Source organism: Tauraco erythrolophus, chromosome W (assembly GCF_009769465.1).
Source record: "Tauraco erythrolophus isolate bTauEry1 chromosome W, bTauEry1.pri, whole genome shotgun sequence".
In the NCBI taxonomy this organism is placed as follows: Eukaryota; Metazoa; Chordata; class Aves; order Musophagiformes; family Musophagidae; genus Tauraco; species Tauraco erythrolophus.
The window spans coordinates 28,147,199-28,167,287 of NC_141497.1; the positions used below are offsets into that span (position 1 = coordinate 28,147,199).

The following is a 20,089-nucleotide window of genomic DNA, read 5'->3' on the forward strand; positions in this document are numbered from 1 at the left end:
ACACTGAAAAGTCCTTGGAGTTTCACTTCCAACCACAAACATCAGCTTGCTATCAGCATTCTTCTCAGAGCGAGCCTCTGAGTAAAACCAAAACATGGAGCTCTTCTGGCTGCTAAAAAGAAGAGCTAACCCTGTCCCAGCTAAAACTAGGACAGAAGCTCAAAAAACAGCCTGAGGAGGGCTGCCTTTGGCTAAAGTACTGCCCTTGCTTAGTGGGGATCACTGAGGAAGCAAAATAGGGATCTGGATCCTATGGAACAATAAAGATGTCAGAAAGACATCCTTGCAACATGCACCTCTTCCCATCTATCCAGGGCAAGCCTCGGACAGCTATTCAGCACCTGAAATGGGCCCTCCAGGTAGACTTCCTGTGGGAGATGGAATGCCCCTGAGACCATGGGACACAAAAATAGAAGTACATGAGAACGAAACAAAGAAGTAGAAGTGTGTGAGAACTGCAAACAACGGGTAACAAGAACAGGTGTGCTGGACACGGAACTGAGAACAGCGACCTTGGAAAGAAGAACAGAAAGATGTTCTTACTGTAAACAAGGACTGGGACCAAATGCGGGAGAGGGGCTTGTTGCATGTATATAAGATTGCCAGCTTGGCTCAATAAACAATTTCGCCTGTGCTTTCACCTGAAGCACTCAGCGGGGTCCGTGCCTTAAACCTCCACAACTTCCTGTGCCTTCCTGCCCTGTCCCATGCGGCAGCAGTGTATCGTGAACTAGGGGAGACTTATGCAAAGCTGCAGGCCTTGGCTCTGCTCTACGAGGTTTGTCTGCTTCCTGTAGTTCTGGGTTGATTTTTGCCCAGCAGAGCCTGCACAGAGCTTCAAGCAGGCTCCTATCTTCTGAGGGCCTGTTTTACCCTGGAGGTGTCCCCAAAGTAGGCTACAGTGATCCAGCTATGATGCTGCCTTCAGCAGTGGGCAGAAAAGAGCCCAGCTAGATCCAAAATTCCTGCTTAGCACCTGACTGTTGGATGTGGCAAGACCCAGTTCATGTTCTTGGTGGCTTGAGAGAAGAGGTTACACTCTCGTGTCAGAGAGCATCAGTCTCTTAATGAAGTATCTCATAAAGAGGCCTTTTAAAAGGCAGATTGTGGCTGTGAGGTGATGTGCATTAGCCATAGCAACCTTGGTTTGCCTGGGAGGAGCAGGTTGCAGCACTGAGTTAGCTCTTCAGCTTTTCAAAATCCGTAAGATACAAACACAGCTGTGGAGAAATGTCGGGGAAGTTTCCCGGCTGCTACATGAGGAGCACCTGTGCCTCATCAAGACAGGTGCTGAGTCATGTTGGTTGGCCGGAGACCACGTGACCTATGGGAAGTTTAAAGGTGGGGCACTCCCAAGAGGGAGTGGGGCATTTCCCTCCTGGAGTTTGGAGAGGTAGGAGCCCTCGGGAGAGCGTGAATTGGAGCTCTCTGTTGGATTAAGGTAGCAGTGAGTTTAGAAGAGCCTTCTGATTGTAGAATACCTTGTGGTCGCAACAGTCGGTTGGTTGCGACCCATCGGAAGAAGACACAGGCAGTCCGCGACATCTGGTGACCCCGATGTGATTCGTCGAAACGCGAACTGCCTGGACCGCAGGGTGAGCTGCGGTGGAGATAAAACCCAGTGAAGCTCGAGAGCAGCAGGAGAGCTGTGAATTGATCTGTTTCAACCTAGACGCCTGAAACAAGGTGAGCTGCTGGGAGCTGAAATGGGCCAGAATTTTGTCAAGGAGAATCAGACCTTCACCTTTCTCAAATCTGCAGGGATGGCTGCGGGGCTCAACATAGGTAATGAAGACCTATATAGTTTACTTAACTGGGCAGCGGGGCACGAAGATCTATTCAACCTTACCTGCACCTTTAACCTAGAACTTTGGAAAAAGCTGGGGGATAAGTTGCTCTATGAAGCCGTGGTTAATCAAAGAGGCCGGACCGACCTTCTGCGTACATGGGAGGCCCTAGATAATATAATTCAAAAGGGGTCAGCAGAAGAGGAGGAAGAGGAGGAAGAGGAATTTACAGATTATGTATCCGCAAGCGAAGGATACGAAGGGGGCAACGAACTGTCTGAGGGAAACAGTGTGGACAATGAACTAGATGTGTCCTCACTGTTCACAGAGGTCAACAAAGTGGCGGGGACTATGCAGGAGCTTTGCCCCACCCTCCAGGAGATACTGGAGCGTCCCCCACCCTTTGCCCCAGCAACCCCCCCTTCCTCCTCAGGAAGTATCGAGCCTACAGCTCCGCCGTTTGATTTAATAACCCCACCCCTGGCAAATTCATATCCGGCGACATACATGGCACAAGTACGAGCAATGCAGCCGTTATTAGTACGACAGGCCATGACAATGCTGCAAGGTATATCCCAGCAGTTAGCAACCGTAGTGAACATGTTGCAGCAGGCCATGACCCCCCCTGCAGTGAAAGAAATTTCAGGAGAAACCCCTAAAGCAAGCGACAGTTCAGCTGGAAAGTTTCCACTGGTTTCTCCACCAAAGAAAAAGTCGCCAAAATCCGCCCCGCCGGCCCCTCTAGAGACATGCTTATCCCCTGCTCCACAGTTAGAAATAACAGAAATTACCCCGCCTGCCATGACAGCTCATCGTGATCCAGTACTTTTCTGGAACGAAGTTAAGAAAGAGGCAATAGAGGCCGGGGACTGGAACTTGATACAAGCTTTGGGGTTACCAGTTAGTAATAAAAAACTATCGGTAATGAAAATGGAAGGAGAGCCGAGTGCGTTTCCCGTAGAACTGGCCCTCCCGGGTGCCAACCAGCCCAATAAACATTTGGGCTGGTCATGGAAAGTGATCCAGGACATGCAGAAAGCGGTAGCGCGATACGGACCAAACTCACTGGCGGTAACACAACTATTACGATTATTAAACTTAGAAATTTTGGTGCCGTACAATTTTCAACATCTAGCCCAGGTCATGTTCCAACCGGTGCAGCGCTCCGTTTTCACAAATGTTTGGAGACAATTGGCCGACCAGCAGGCATTACAGAATATCCAATTACCCCAAAGCGACCCATGCTATGCTATAGGTACCGATGTATTGATGGGAACGGGTCAAGTATTTAGTAACCCGGCAATACAGGCTCAATGGCATCCCCAGATCCTCGAACAGGTTAAACAAATAGGGATGCAGGCACTATTACGTACAGCAGAAATGGCTGAGCCTAAAGCAAAATATTCAACAATTAAACAGGGGGCCAACGAACCTTTTCTACGGTTCGTTGAGAGATTGCAGGGGGCAATAGAAAAGCAGATATTTGACAGTAGACTACGGGCACTGTTGACAAAACAGCTGGCAAAGGACAATGCCAACCCTGATTGTCGGAGAGTCATTGAAGTATTGCCGGGGGACCCCTCTCTAGAAGAAATGGTGATTGCATGTGCCAAAGTTGGGCCCGTAGAAAGCGAGATGACCACATTGGCCACTGCTCTAACTAAACAAAGATGTTATATTTGTGGGAGAATAGGTCATCTCGCCAAAAACTGCAAATCAAACGGCCGGCCGGGAAACAGCAGAAAGAGAAAGCGTGTACAGATGTCTTATGGCCCAGGCAAGCCCTTTGCGGGAACGCTGCAACAGCCGCAGACCAGTCCGGAAAAGACCGCAGAGGGAATGCTAAAGCAGCCAGAGAAGCAGCCAGAGCAGCCAGGGTGGATGTATCCATCGTCGTCAGAACAATGGATATATCCACCGCCAACGTGGTATGATAAAAAAATATGAGAACGACTTCCCCATGACCCGGTCCCAAGGTGTTTAATAAACGGCGACGGAAAATGGAATTGAAACGTTGGAAACCCCTAAAGGCTGCGAGGCAATTTTTTTTTTTTTTAAAAGAAAAGGGGGAATTGTTGGGGAAGTTTCCTGGCTGCTACATGAGGAGCACCTGTGCCTCATCAAGACAGGTGCTGAGTCACGTTGGTTGGCCGGAGACCACGTGACCTATGGGAAGTTTAAAGGTGGGGCACTCCCAAGAGGGAGTGGGGTATTTCCCTCCTGGAGTTTGGAGAGGTAGGAGCCCTCGGGAGAGCGTGAATTGGAGCTCTCTGTTGGATTAAGGTAGCAGTGAGTTTAGAAGAGCCTTCTGATTGTAGAATACCTTGTGGTCGCAACAGTCGGTTGGTTGCGACCCATCGGAAGAAGACACAGGCAGTCCGCGACAGAGAAAGATCTCTCTCATAGTGAACGGCCCAAGATCTGGTCTAACTAGGTCTGCGGCTGTGATGGGAGATGCTGTTCCAGGTAGCTCAGAGCACCTTGAACTGAAAACCTGAGGCACCATGTGCTCTGGGTGATCTTGCATATCTCCTGATGCTGTGTGGCAAGTAGAAGTCTGCCTGTCCCTGTGTGATCCTGGTTGCTCTTCCTCTTCCTGGAAGCAGCTGTGCTGTAGTGAGAGAGAACAGTGTAGCTGTGCTTCTGAAGTGCATTGCTTCTGCTCATCTGGGTGCATCTCCAGATGCCAGAAATGGCAAGTGATTGCAACTGCTTGGGGTTTGACCAGAGTTGTGTTGACTATATTGTCTGTTCCTGTTTCACAGGTTCTGGGGAAAAGACTCTCCAGCAGCTGCTTCCTTTAGTCCATATTTCCTAATCCAAACACAGCTCCTTGTCCACACACCAATACTAGCTTCTCTCCTTTGCCATTGCCACCCCTCTCAAGTGAAGTACCTGCTGGCACAGTGGTGTTTACTAGATAGGAGGTAACAGCACCTCTGGTCTGCTTGTTTGGGATCTGTGGTTTTCTCTGTGCTCCTGGAAATCACTCAGTTCAGTGCTGCTGTTGCAGGTGTGGAGAAACCTTTTGGCTGCTGCAGCATCCTGTGAAGGTTCTTTCCCTATGCAGGCTAACTAAGAAACACCTGTGGCTTGTTACACTGGGAAAGTTGCCTTGAAACAGGTGCTGTAGCATTCAGCCAATCACTCTGGGAGATGGATGGTCAAGTGACCAATAGCCTTGACCCATCTAGTAAACCATGTGACTCCTGACTATTTAAGGCAGGGCGTTTACTCCTAAGGGTGAGGCATTTCCTCCTGAGCCTTGGAGGAGTGTGGGCCTTCCTTAGAGTAGAGCCTGAAGCCTTTGCATTAGAATATTGGTCTGCTTGGAGCTGCCTGAAGCCTTCTTGCTGCAACAACTGGTGACCCCGATGTGATCCAGCCACAACTAAGATCTGAAGGTACGTGCTTCTGTACATGGGGCTCCAAGGGACGAACTCCAAATTAGAATGATGGGACAAAACTCCACAAAAGAAAGCATGTTTTCCATTCTTAAACTTGCAATGACAGTCACAGGTGTTAAAATAAGTGATGAAGCTCTCTGTGAGCTGTTAAATTGGGTAGCAGAGCATGAATGCCTGACTGACCTTAACACCCCCTTTAGCTCAGAAATGTGGAAGCAGCTAGGGGATAAGCTAATCTATGAAACAGTGTTTGGATGAAAGAACCTGACTGGCCTATTATGTATTTGGGGAACTGTATGTGATGTAATGCAGAAATGGATGGTAGAAAGAAAGGAAAAAGAATTGCCAGATTCTGATGAATCTGCAAGTGAAGTTTCTGAAGGGGACGATGAGTTATCTGAAGGGGGACTGACCATGGGTAGTGCACCAGTTGTGCCCCCGCTGTCCTCAGATAGGGAGAAAGTCATGGGGACTGCACAGAAGCTTTACCCCTCCCTGCGAGATTATGTCCAACCCAAGTATCCTCCTCGTGATTTTTTTGATGCCAGAGTACTCCTCTGGACAAGACAAAGCATTGGAGTGTCCCCCACCCTTTGCCCCAACAGCCTCCCCTTCTTCTGCATCTCAACCAGCTACTTTGGCCAATACAGCAGAACGTGTTCTTCCTACTGCTCCGCCATTTGCCCCCCAACCAGACCAGGCACCACAAGGACCGTTCCCAGGCATGGCACCCTGGTCTTCTGCAGCTTCATGTCCTGCGGCATCACCCATAGTGCCTGGCTATCTGCCACAGGCACAAATGGAGCAACCCCAAACAATGCATTTCATAATACACCAGGTTATGGCAGGTTTGCAAGGAATGTCGCAACAACTAACAGCATTGATGGAAATGTTGCGGCAAGTTACTGCTGCCGAATCCGTACTGGGACAACCTGGGCTGGCTGTGCCAACCGGCCCAGCAACGACCCCAGAAGTGGCGCCAAGCATGCCACTGACAGCTCCAGCAGTGGCACCTTCACAGACAGTGGTGCCGACACAAGTTTCCGCAACCCGGACTGCATCCCCGTGGACGGTTCCACAACCGGCCACAGCCTCCGCCTTTACATGACCCATTGGCCCAGCGTCTGCATCCTGTCAGAAGCCATTGGATACACCCCTGCGTGATGATGCTTCATCACTGCAGGAAGCCGTGGCGACGGTCAGACAACAACAAACATGGCTGGCCCACAACCGTCCCTGGATCTTTCCTGAATGTAAGGTGACTGTGTGTCCAAAAAATTCAAAATGGTTCTGGGAAGAAGTCAAGAGGCGGGCTCTGGAGGCTAGGGACTGGGACCTAATAGAAAAAGTTGGATTGCCTGAAAAGGGGTCTGAGCAGATTGTTCAGGGAAGTAATGAACGAACAGAGGATCTTATCCAAGCCTTTCCAGTACAAAAGGCGCTTCCCAACTCAGGCCAAATTGACAAACACGAAACCATTGCCTGGAAAGTAGTCCAAGACCTGCAAAACAAAGTAGCACAATATGGGCTAGACTCTCCTCAGGTCATGCAGATCATCAGGATATTAAATACTGACCTACTCTCCCCATTCGACATTAAACATCTAGGCCAGGTATTATTTCAACCAGTACAATATACTGTCTTCAAGGCCAATTGGAGAAGAATGGCTGAGAGAGCTGCAGCTGGAAATATGCAATTACCCCCAACTGACCCCAGATACGGAGCTCCAGCAGATGCTCTACTGGGAGCCAATGCTTTCGCTGACCCCGATTTTCAAGCTACATGGCACCCCTAAGCTCTTGAGCAAGCCCAAAAGATCAGCATGGGAGCTCTCTTAAAGGGCATAGATATGGCTGCCCCGAAAACTCGGTATGTGAAGATGTATCAAGGGCAGAAAATTGCTGCAGCCCTCAAAAAACAGGTCGAAGATGAAAACTTGAGACAGCTATTACGTAAGCAGCTGGCAAAAGACAATGCCAATGAAGAATGTAGAAAAATCATAAATTCCATGCCAGGGGAACCTACGCTAACAGAAATGATTGAAGCATGCTTGAAGCTAGAATCTGAAAGCTATAAGTCTGCTCTGGCCACAATTCTACGGCCTATTCAACCCAAAAATGCTGACCTGGAACTGAAAAGACAACCTAAGAGGGACAATAGACAAAGACAGACGAGACAAAAAAGAAGAAACAAGGATAACAGGAGACCTGCTCGCTGCATAAGATGCAATAAGCCAGGCCATTCTGCAAGATATTGTGAATCCTTGTATCATGCCAATGGCCGACCCCTGACAAGTTCGGGAAACTTCCCCAGGAGCGCAATGGGGATGTGTGCTCAGACAGAAATGTTTCCCTGGGGCATGATACCAACCCAGGCTTACTCAGCCAGCTTGTAGCCAGCACAAAGGGATCAGCTGGGGTTGATGTGTGCACCGCAACAACAGTCGTCTTAGAATCCTGTTGGGTCTCTAAGGTTCCCTTGGATACACTTGGGCCTCTAGGACACGGGCTGAGTGCGTTGTTGGTGGGAAGATCTAGTACCACCATTCAAGGGATCTTTGTTCACCCAGGAATTATCAACGCTGACTTCACAGGACAAATTTGTGCTATGGTTTCCATGCCCACCCCCCCGTCACAATACCGGGAAAGACTCGGATCGCTCAACTTGTGCCTTTCAAATCAAGTGTTCCTAAGGCAAAATGACAGAGTCGTGAAGGTGGTGGCTTTGGTTCCACAGGACTTCCGCAAGTTTATTGGACTGTGGATATCTCCAGCCAAAAGCCACAGATGACTTGCACCTTAATATTGCCAAATGCCCAGCCATCCAGGATTCAGCTCTGAGGTTTGATTGACACAGGTGCTGATGTGATAATCGTCTCCTCCTCCACATGGCCTCCTACATGGCCTTTAGCCCCTGCGGGGTCAGCCATTGCAGGACTGGGAGGAACCGCACAGAGTTATCGAAGCGAATGACCTGTGGTGGTAAAGAACGCAGAGGGTCAAACAGATACAATTCGGCCCTATGTCACTACAGCTCCGCTTAACCTCTGGGGGCGGGATGTCTTGGCGGCCTGGGGAGTACGTATCGGGACAAATTTTTGATGGGGGCCACTGTACTGAAGGGCGCACAGTATCCTACGTTGCCTTTGCGGTGGTTAGCAAACAAACCCATCTGGCAACCCCTGTGGCCCCTACCGAAAGAAAAATTAGTTGCCCTTCATCACCTAGTTAAGGAACAATTACAACAGGGACACCTTGAACCTTCTACCATTCCCTGGAATACTCCTGTCTTTGTAATTAAGAAGAAATCAGGAAAATGGAGATTGCTGCAAGATCTCCGAAAAATCAATGCAGTAATGGAAAGCATGGGGGCATTGCAGCCTGGTATGCCCTCACCCACCATGATTCCAGCAGGGTGGGAAATCTTGATCATTGATTTGAAGGACTGTTTTTTTCACGATCCCCTTACATCCTAATGACAAACCAAAGTTTGTCTTTACTGTACCTGCAGTTAACAACGTTGAACCTGCAAAGAGATATCAATGGAAGGTCCTACCTCAGGGCATGAAGAACAGCCTGACTATCTGTCAATGGTACATTGCTCAAGTTTTGTCCGGAATCCGTAAGCAGTTCCCTGAAGCATACTGCTACCATTATATGGATGATATCCTGGTAGCAGCATCCACCCAGGACGAGCTGCTGAAGGTACAGCCTTGGCTGCTTGCTGTTCTGCATTCTTATGGATTGCAAGTGGCTCCGGAGAAAGTTTCACAGCATCCTCCTTGGAGATATTTAGGAGTCAAAATTTTGGACCAAACTATACAACACCAAGAGGTGCAATTCTCAAGTTCTATTAAGACCTTGAATGACGCTCAAACTGTTGGGCATCATCAATTGGTTATGTCCCTATCTAGGGCTAACCATGGTGCAACTTGCGCCGCTCTTTAATATTTTAAAGGGGGACCCCGAGTTGAATTCACCTCGAAAATTGACTCCTTAAGTGTGACAGGCACTAGAGGAGGTTCAACAGGCTGTTTCTGCTCGTCAGGTTTACCGAATAGATCCCTCCATTGATATTACCGTTTTTATTACCACTCCAGATTCTCATCCAACAGGTATCATTGGCCAATGGAACAAACAGTGGTCTGACCCCTTGCATATTCTGGAATGGGTCTTTTTGCCACACCAACCAAAAAAGACAGCATCTACGTTATTTGAATTAATTGCTTGTCTGATAATCAAATGCCGTCAGTGCTGTCTACAATTGATGGCAGCGGATCCTGCAATAATTTTTCTGCCAGTACAGCAGGAATACTTTGAGTGGAGCCTTACTAACAGTGCTCCTCTCCAAAGTGCGCTGGAAAATTTCTCAGGACAAGTTGCATATCATCTGCCCAGCCATAAATTGCTGCAATTGGCAAGATCGACAAGCTTTACCTTGCGGCCAAAAAATAGCCGAGTGCCAGTACAAGGACCCACCGTCTTCACTGATGGGTCTGGGAAAGCTATTGTTACCTGGAAGGAGGAATCTGAGTGGCAGGTGCTGGAAGGCCATGAGTCAGGCTCAGCCCAGTTGGTTGAACTGAGGGCTGTTGCCATGGCCATTCAACGGTTCTCGCAGGTACCTTTGAATTTGGTCACCGATTCTGCTTATGTGGCTGATATAACGCAACGCTTAGATTGTTCACTTCTGAAAGAGGTAAATAATGTGGCTCTGTTTTCTCTATTAAAAATGTTATGGTGTGCAATTCAAGCTCGAGTTCACCCATATTACATCCTGCATATCCATAGTCATGCTAATTTGCCAGGTTTTATAACCGAAGGCAACGCCAGGGCTGACATGCTAGCTAACCCCGCATGGGTAGCACCTCAGCCTGACAAAATTGCACAAGCCAAGGCATCGCATAATTTCTTCCATCAAAGTGCACATACCCTGCAGAAACAGTTCCACTTAATGCCCACTGAGGCTCGGGACATTGTCAGTGCTTGCGCTGACTGTCATGGACTTGCGGCACCTCTGCCATCGGGGGTAAACCCCAGAGGCCTAAAGGCCCTGCAGCTTTGGCAGACGGATGTAACGCATGTTCCTGAATTTGGCAGGTTTAAGTATGTGCACGTGTCTATTGACACTTTCTCCTCAGCTATGTGGGCAACTGCTCATACTGGGGAGAAAAGTCTGGGTGACTGATGCAGTGGAACGTTACCTGGATTTTCTGACTCTACTTCAGGAGGGGCTGCAGCAGCAGGTAGGTATCTTGGTGAAGAAGAACTCCCTTGGTGACTTGGTAGATGAGATTGGATCTCCATCCTAAAGCCTGGGCCCAGACTTCATCCCTGCGCTCCAGGTTTCAGTATCTAGTTTGAGATGTGAAGGAAACAAGGTGGGGGCTGGCATCTCTGACCTGTGCCACTACTGTCTGGAGAAACAGCTTCCCCTTTCCTGTGAGGAGTAGCTGTCAGCCTAGTTTTGGATGTCCTTCACTTCAAGAGTAAGGATTTGCTGCTTTGACTCTGCTGAGCTGTTAGTGCTTCACAGCTTCTGCCTCCTCTGACAGGCTCCTGTGTCTGTGGGAGTGAGCTTTGCTGGGCAGCATCTCTGGGTTCCCAGTAAGCACAGGGTCATTCTGCTTGCTGAGTGCTCTGCAGTTCTGCATCTGAGCACTGCCATTGCTTTTGCTCCCCAGGTGCACCTAGATGGTGGCTCAGCTCTGCCCAGGATCCCCAAGGTGTTCCTGGAAGCAGTGTCAGCCTTGGAGCAGGCTGGGAGGCACCAGGATGCCATAACTGTGTGTGAGGAGGTCATCAGCTGGACAACTGACCCGATCCCATAGATGTTATGAGTGGAGGAGAGGTTGGAGCAGCTGGAGTGCCCATCACCAGGGGCAGGGCTGGCAGGTAGACTCCTGTCCCAGAAGAAGGAGGATCTGTGCTGCCTCATGTGGAGAGCAGCTGGATACCTGCACCAGGGCTAGGCATGGGCCAAGCTGGGTGACAGCAAGGAGGCCATAGTGCAATTCAGCAGAGGATGAAGCCTTGCTGGGAGATGGGACCTTCCCAGCAGGCAGCAATGGCTGGTGTGGGCCAGGGCAGAGTGCAGTGCAGCACGACAGCTGGCCTGGCAACTTGTAGCTGACTTCCCAGCCCAGGGATGATACCAAAGCTCTTCTGTCCTCCTACCCACAGGTTTCTTGGTTATGTCTTGCAAGTCTGGCTTTATGGGTGTCCTGGTTTCAGCTGGGACAGAGTTAGTTCTTTTTACAGCTACAAGAGCTCTGTGTTTTGGTTTTAGTCTGGGATTTGTTACAAGAAGAATGCTGACAGTGCACTGATGTTTGTAGTTGGCACTGAGGTCTCAAGGACTTTTCAGCTGCCGTGTTCTTGCCAGTGTGCAGGAGCACAACAGGATGGGGGGGAGCATAGCCGGGACGGGGGATCCACGACTCTCCTTATGATTTGTACTTAGACTTAGGATTGAGGGCCAAACTGGCCAATGAAGTATTCCATATCATGCAATGTCATGCCCAGTATATAGATGACAGTTGACTGGGAAGAAACTCTTCCTTCTGAGAGTTCTCTCAGACTCTTGGTCTCTCAGAGTACTATCTATCTCTCTCTTGCTCTCTTTTCGGGCCTCTTGCTCATCTGGGATTGTGGTATTGGGACTTATCTGTTTCAGGATCATTTGCCGGGATGGTCGTTGGTCACCAAGTGGTGAGCAATCATACTGTGCATCACTTGCTTGTATATATTTTTATCATTATATGTATTCTCATATATTATTATTATTGTATCATTATTACTTTTAACTTTATATTATTGTTATTAAATTGTTCTTGTCTCAACCCACGAGTCTCCTTCCCTTTTCCCCTTTAATTCTCTTCCCCATTCTCCAGAGGTGGGGGAGGGTGAGGGTGAGTGAGCAGCTGTGTGGTGTTTAGTTGCTGGGTGGGTGTCATGGTTTGATTGGGGGGGGGGGGGTGTCTGGTGGCAGGAGAGGGGTTTTGCTCCCTGTGACCTCCCTGTTTTTGGAACTGGGTTAGGCTTAGTTCTGGCCACCGGATCAGACTGCCATCCCCCTCGGGGTTGAGCCAATAGGGCGCCTCTGCGAATTGCCCTATTTAAGTCAGGACAAGGGAACTGGAAAAGGTGCTTTGCCCAGGATCGAGCAGAGAAGGGAGGAGGGCACTGCTCCCGCTCCCTGGCTCCTGGCCGGGCAGCTGCCTGTGTTGGGCCGTCACCGCCCACGGAGGATGGTGGTGGTGGAGCCAGCTGGGGAACTCGGGGGCACCCCACTCCCGGGGTGCCCACTGGGCTGAGTTCACCTGGAGAGGACTGAGATCTGAGAGAAACAGCCGCATCGATACCAGGTCAGTGAGGATGGAGCGGGAGGAGGTGTGCCGGAGCCGAGTTTCCCCTGCGGCTGATGGTGAGATAGCAGGCGGCCTCCCTGCAACCAGGATGGCCTCGATGGAGCAGAGATCCACTCGCAGCCTGTGGTGATACGGGGATAGGTATAGGAGTAGGCATAAGACTACATAAGACTATATTAGCTATTATTTCTATGGATAGGGATAAGAATAGGCATAAGACTCTGGGAAATACATAGCTCTGTGAAATAGCTCTGTGAATTGCTAGAAGTTATCAAATACTAATCCCTGCTTTGAAACACTAACTACCCGAAAAGAAGGCCGGTAAGAGAGACAAAATAAATGATGGCAAGGTTGTAACTCATGACCCATAGGGAGAAAAACAGACAAAGAGGAGAGATAAGGACTAAGGAGAACTAACATTTGTCTTCAAGCAATAACAAGTAGGAGACAACCAGGCATCCACTCAAGGCCAGGGAAACAGTTTGGCTCTACAGGCCCAGCCAAAACAAGAGTTTTAGAGTTTTAGGGAAGAAGTGAAAACACAGAGTGAGGAAGACCTATGGCCTTCATCCCAAAGACCCCTGCCCACGACCACCAGGAGGAGGCGTGTCAAGGAGGAGCCTGAGGCGGATCCTGAGGCGGGGGCTATGGAAATGATCTCCTGGGAGAGACTGCCCTTTTGGGGGAGGGGGTGATGAGTATGTCTGTATAAATACAAGAAAAACTGCTACGGCGGGTGTGCATGTTTGTGGTGGAGCGATCCCCCGTGCACCCAGCGCTGCAATAAACATACCTACTTTACAACTTTCCAAGTTGTGGAGTCTGTTTCCGCACATCAGTGGGGAGAAGATGCCTGAGCCTGAGGATGGTCGTGTTGGGGTGCACGACAAGGCAGAGAGGCATCTGGAGTCTGCGTGACGACCCACGCCGGAGCGAGTGGCTACAGCTCCCTAAGTATCCGAGACTGTGGTAAAGCCCACACCGGAGCAATCTGTGGGGAAGGATTGTTTCCAGTGGGCTGGACTCACGCTGGAGAAGTTTGTGGATTTTTTCCTCGTGGGTAGGGGATCCATTGGAGCAGGGGAAAAGGGTGTAAGGACTCCTTCTCCTTTAAGAAAGAAGGAGCAGTAACAGCACGGAATGAACTGACCTGTACTCCCCCAGTCCCTGTCCCCTGTGCTGCTGGGGGGAGGAGGTAGAGCTGGGAGGAAAAGGAAGGGGTGGGGGGAAGGTGTCGGTTTTAAGATCTGGTTTTGTTTCTTTCTGTCCTCTCGAGTAATTGGTTTTGTGTCCCTTTGTCCTTCTAAGTAATCATTAATAAACTGTTTTGCTTTGAGAAAGCCCTGTCTGTTTTGCCCAGGACCATGGTTGGTGGGTGCTCCCTCTGTTCTTGTCTCAACCCTCAGTCCCTTTGGTTTTTTTTTCTCTCCTCTCCTTCTCCAGTAAAGTAGAGAGACTGTGTGAGTTTTAGTTGATGGATCAGCCTAAAACTGCGACAGTGGGCTAAACCACAACAGGGATCACAGATGCCATCAGCTGCAGTGCCTGTAGTCCCTTCAAGGTGACATAACTCCCAGCACATACACAGATACCAGTGGGTTAAGCCACCTCCCAGAAGAGTTGTCACCCACTCAGGGCTTTGAAGCAGCTGTTTCCAGGCATCAGCGCTTACGGCAAGGCCACTCTTGCAGTTGGGACAGCTACTCCAGACTCCGCTTCATCCTGACCAGATCCAATATGGGAATGAGTCAATGCTCTGTCACTATATTGTGATGCAACAACTCAGTTGTTCCAAATCAGCAGCCAGCACCTGGCAGCACACACTCAGGAAGAGATTTGGAGCCTTGGCTGCTGCAGCCCAGCCCACAGGGGGCACCAACAGGCCAAGACCATGAGTGTAGAGTTTCTTGGTCATGGACACAGTTCCCCTCAACAAGCTAAGCCTGCTTCAGGCTGTATGAGACAGCCCAGCCTGCTCCCCTCTGCCCTTCACAGGGCTGAGAAAGACCAGGAAAATGAGAGTGAGTGTAGGACAGGAGGGGCCTCACTACGGAGCAACCAACTGCCTTTAATGCAGAGCAGCTGCCACCAAGACCCCAGGAACCATCTGCATGCATAACCATGTGCACTTTGATTCCAATGTGAAAATTGAGCATGCAAAAATAAGTGGCTGTGGGACTTTCCCTCTCCTCCCTCTCTCCCCTCCCCTCCTCAGCAGGCCCCTTCCTGTGAGTCAGTCTCCACACAGGCAAGGTGACACCTTGCTGGCCACCGAAGCCAACCAGCTGCACAGTGGGGACAGTTAGGAAAAGAGAAGCAAGACTCCCGGTTAGTGTTTCTCTAGAGGAGCACTTCAGGATTCTTACTTCTTGGCCTCCTGCAGCAGACTCCTCCCACTGCCAACAAACACCCAGCAAGAGCTCTAACCTCAACTTCTGAGAAACACCATCACAATGAGCAGGGAACAGCTGGCTGTGGTCCTTTTGTGCAGCCCTGAGGCAGGGAGATGGGGATAATCTCTGACTGCTGTCGGCAGACACTTGTTGCTGGTGGCTTGTGTATCCCTCCCCGCCCCAGGGAGGCAGGGAGACAACCACAGCCTCGGCTGATGAGCAGGTCAGGTTCCTCACATCTCCAATGCTACCTGAGCTGAAGTTGGCTAAACCAGGTGCTGATGGCACAGTCCACACGCATCACCAGTTTGATCCCCAGCAGGAGGCATATGCTGCTCCCCACGAAGCCCAGTGACTCAAAGAGGAATCTGCAGGCACAACAGATACAGTAAGGATATCACAGCCAGCATGTCCGCAAAGATAGGCTGCTACCCTCAGTCCCAGCAGACTGATTTTCCCAACAGTGAGAGGCTGCAGCCAGCTCTGAGGCCATGTAGCAGAGCAAGCAGGAAGCAGTAATGAGGGTGCAGCCTCCCCACCATACACAGGGGATGGAAGCGGGCCCAGGACTGGATGCACACAGTCTGTGCCTCCTGCAGGTAGAGCTGGAAGCAACCAATGAGGCTTCCCGGCATGGACTCCAGCTCTGGAGGCACCAGCATCGCTCTCTGCACCTGGGCCAAGAGCCGAGTGTGCTCCTCCATGGCTCTGGAGAAGAGCTCCTGCAGGCACTTGAGCTGCTCTGCTGGCAGGTCATCAGCCACCAGCAAGTAGGAGTGCAGGAAGTGGTCCACCTACAGGAGAGAGGACACAGGGTCAGACAGTGGCCCCTTCAGAATGGAAACAGCCCAAATCTGCCAACCTCTGCCAGGACAGACTTGTCCCCAGCTGCATCACCTGGGGCTGGTCACCCAAATACAGGATGTGACTGGCAGGAAACACAATCCTTCTGCCAAAGTGGCATCCCTCTCAAGTGACATATCCATCCCAACAGCCACACTGACTCCTCTCAGTCACCCAGTACTTCACCTGCAGGTGCACCTCTGTTAACATCATACATCACTAAAAGCTTTTGTGCAGAGTCTTTGATAACAATAAGGCAAATGTCCCCCAGAAGTTCAAGTCATTACTAGCTATTAATCTGAACCCAATGTTAACTTTTACACTGTTTGTTTGAGAACAGACATCAAATTAAAGAGCTTATAGTGGATCAAATCAAACTGCTCACTCTTCTTGAATACAGACACATTAACATGCTGTACTATAGGCTAAGGAGGGTTCATTCTGTCTCTTACTTCAAGAGGACAGGAGCAGACAGCTATGATTTCAAAGTCATAAAAAAAAGTCTTACGAGGACATTACCAGAGCAGGGCATAGAATCATAGAATGGTTTGAGTTGGAAGGGACCTCAAAGATCATCTAGTTCCAAACCCCCTGCAATGGGCAGGGACACCCTCCACTACACCAGGTTGCCCAAAGCCTCATCCAACCTGGCCTTGAACACTTCCAGGGATGGGGCATCCACAACTTCTCTAGGCAACGTGTTCCAGTGCCACACCACACTCGGAGTGAAGAATTTCTTCCTTATATCCAATCTAAATCTGCCCTCTTTCAGTTTAAATCCATTGCTCCGTGTCCTATCGCTACACACCCTTGTAAAAAGTCCCTCTCCAGCTTTCCTGTAGGCCCCCTTTAAGTACTGGAAGGGGATAGGTATAGGAGTAGGCATAAGACTACATAAGACTATATTAGCTATTATTTCTATGGATAGGTATAAGAATAGGCATAAGACTGCATAAGACTCTGGGAAATACATAGCTCTGTGAAATAGCTCTGTGAAATGCTAGAAGTTATCAAATACTAATCCCTGCTTTGAAACACTAACTACCCGAAAAGAAGGCCGGTAAGAGAGACAAAATAAATGATGGCAAGGTTGTAACTCATGACCCATAGGGAGAAAAACAGACAAAGAGGAGAGATAAGGACTAAGGAGAACTAACATTTGTCTTCAAGCAATAACAAGTAGGAGACAGCCAGGTGTCCACTCAAGGCCAGGGAAACAGTTTGGCTCTACAGGCCCAGCCAAAACAAGAGTTTTAGAGAAGAAGTGAAAACACACAGCGAGGAAGACCTATGGCCTTCATCCCAAAGACCCCTGCCCACGACCACCAGGAGGCGTGTCAAGGAGAAGCCTGAGGCGGATCCTGAGGCGGGGGCTATGGAAATGATCTCCTGGGAGAGACTGCCCTTTTGGGGGAGGGGGGTGATGAGTATGTCTGTATAAATACAAGAAAACTGCTACGGCGGGTGTGCACATTTGTGGTGGAGCGATCCCCCGTGCACCCAGCGCTGCAATAAACATACCTACTTTACAACTTTCCAAGTTGTGGAGTCTGTTTCCGCATGTCAGTTTTGGCGAGCCAGCCAGGAGCCTCTCGGCTCGACTGTGGAACCGACTGCGGAGCGGACGCCCCTCGGCGCGCCCTGAGAACTTTCCTCGGAGGAGCCTCCTCTCCTCAGCCGATTACCCAGAGGCAGACAAGGACTTCCTGAGCCGTGGACAAACGGTATGTTCGGGTAAGAGTGGCCGGAGATGTCCGGCGTGTGGGGCTGCTGGTAAAGCGCGCGGAGACGTCCGGCGTGCAGCGTTGTCCCCGGGCAGGGCAGGGTGCCCTGCGGTAAGGAGGGCCCTGGGGAGTTTGCTGCCTTAGAGGATCAGAGACTGGTGAGCTGGAATCTGTGCCAGCAAGAACCAGAGACTGAAACCAGAGACTGGTGAGCTGGAATCCAGATCCGGAGACTGGGCCAGCAAGAACCAGGGACTGGCAGGCCGCTAGCGATCTTGCGAGCAGATCGAGCAAACTCAGAGGCTGTTGCTACTTCCCTGAAGGGCGAGGCACCGTTTCACCACTTCACTCGGGTGCCTGAACACTGAGTCTGACACAGAGGGGTGGGTAAGTAGCGCAACCTCACAGTCATATGGCTTATGGAATATTAGAGCTGCAGGAGGGGTAATAGCTGGATTGGTAATTGTCTGTTATCTGCTCTGTTATATGTTCTCTTATTCCTGTCGTTCTGTTTTGTGTAAGTAACAAGAGAAGACATTTCGTTCCAGCCGCACCTGGCCCTATACCCTGAAAAGGGTGAGAGGTGTCAGAAAGCAACGGGGACGATGTGAAATCTCTATATACTGCTATCTATTGCAAAATCTGGTACCGTGTATTTCGTAAAGTTTATACCATTCAAAGTTTATATCATCTAACATCAGTGCATGTGATAAGGCCTTTTAATGTTTGTATAAGTTTGCTGGGCCAGCCCTGAAATGTGTGATTGTGTGATTAATCACTGAGTGAGTGTTTAAGCAAGTGAGACGCAGCCTGGCTGCGGAGCAAGTGTGTTGGAGTGTGGATCTTTGAAGAGACTGCACGAACAAATCCCTGTGAAAATAAAGACTGGAGCTGGGAAGTTAGGCCTCAAGGACGGAATGCCCTTGAAGTAAAGGATAAGAAAACTATGCTGTATGATAAGGGAGTAGTGTTTGCTTAGAGCAGAGCTTCGCTAGGCGGGTGTTTTTTTTTAAATAGTCTGTTAAACACGACAAGCATATGTATCATCCAATAATGGTGTAGAAAAGGTGTGGTCTCAGGATGACTGGCAAAAGTTGTCTATATAAGCAATAAGAACTGCGCAATAAACGAGACTTCCTGCAGCTAACTCATATTGAGTCGTCTCTGGAGTCTTCAAATCCCGCTTCCGCACATAGTAATAATCATCCCCTGCCTATTGTCCTGCTTCCAACGGATGGTACAGAGTACGGTTCATCAAGTAATGGTCATAGAAAAACAAAAAAGGGGAATTGTGGAATCATACACACAGTTACAGTTGGGGCCCGGCCTTGATGATTTAAGCCTGTGTTATTGAAGAAGCTGGAGAACACCGATAAAGAGGATGAGAAAGAAAAGGGAGTGTGAACAGCTGGTGCAGGAGTGTGAGAAGCTGACACGGGGAGTATGGGAAGATGATATAGAGTGTGTGAGAAAATGATGTTTAGTTTAGCAGGTGGAAAATAGCTTCTTTTTAGGCATAGCCAATAGTAAAGTTAAAATAGGTGCATGCACTATTGTTTGTAACCAATCACAGCTGGGTAAGGGGCGCGTGGACACATCGTGGCTAGAGTAATAATCTATAAAAGCTGCCTGTATAACAATAATAAAGGTCACTCTGCTATCACAAAAAAAAAAATTTGGACACAGAAAGTCACAGCTGCACAACCTCCTTTAACAGTAATCATTAATGGGAAGGCTTTTTCTGGCCTAGTTGACACAGGGGCTGATGTATCTATAGTGAAAAATCCTGACTGGCCGCCCTCTTGGCCTCTGATACAGCCCTGGCAGCTGTGATCGGAGTAGGTGGAACACAGATCCCATAGCAGAGTGCACAGACCTTGTTAGTAGTAGGCCCAGGTAACAAACAAGCTATTTTGAAACCATATGTTTTTGATGTCCCATGTACATTATGAGGTCGGGATTTGTTGAATCAGTGGAATGTGAGGCTAACCTCAAATTTTTAGCACACATCACTGATGTCCAGCCCCGACTCAAGCTGGACTGGTTGACTGGCAAGCCGGTCTGGGTCGATCAGTAGCCACTAAAAGGTGAGCGGCTGGAGTGAGCTCAAAAATTAGTCAATGAACAGCTCAAATTAGAACATATAATTCCCTCCACTAGCCCGTAGAATACTCCAAAATTTGTTATCCCAAAGAAATCAGGAAAATGGAGATTTATGTTAAAAGATTTAAGAGCTATTAATGCAATCATTTCACCAATGGGTGCATTACAACTGGGTGTACCAAATCCTACTATGATTCCAGAATGTTAGCATTTGATGGTGATTGATTTAAAAAGATTGGGTTATTTTACCTTTTTACTTTTTTATTTATTTACACCCTAACGATTGTCCTAGATTTGCCTTTTCAGTTCCAGTGCTTAACAATGAACGACCCACGCAACAATATCATTGGATTGTACTGCTTCAAGGAATGATGAATAGTCCTACAGTTTGTCAATTGGTGGTAGATGATGCTCTCCGTCAGGTCAGACAGCAGATCAAGCTCAGCAGATTGTACGCGCCTGC

The 20,089-nt window shown here is 49.2% G+C and overlaps 1 pseudogene; it reads left to right on the forward strand.

Moving 5' to 3' along the window:
* Positions 1-290: 290 nt before the first annotated feature.
* LOC147526285 (Fanconi anemia group G protein-like) lies at positions 291-11,222 on the forward strand (annotated as a pseudogene).
* The last annotated feature ends 8,867 nt before the right edge of the window (positions 11,223-20,089 follow it).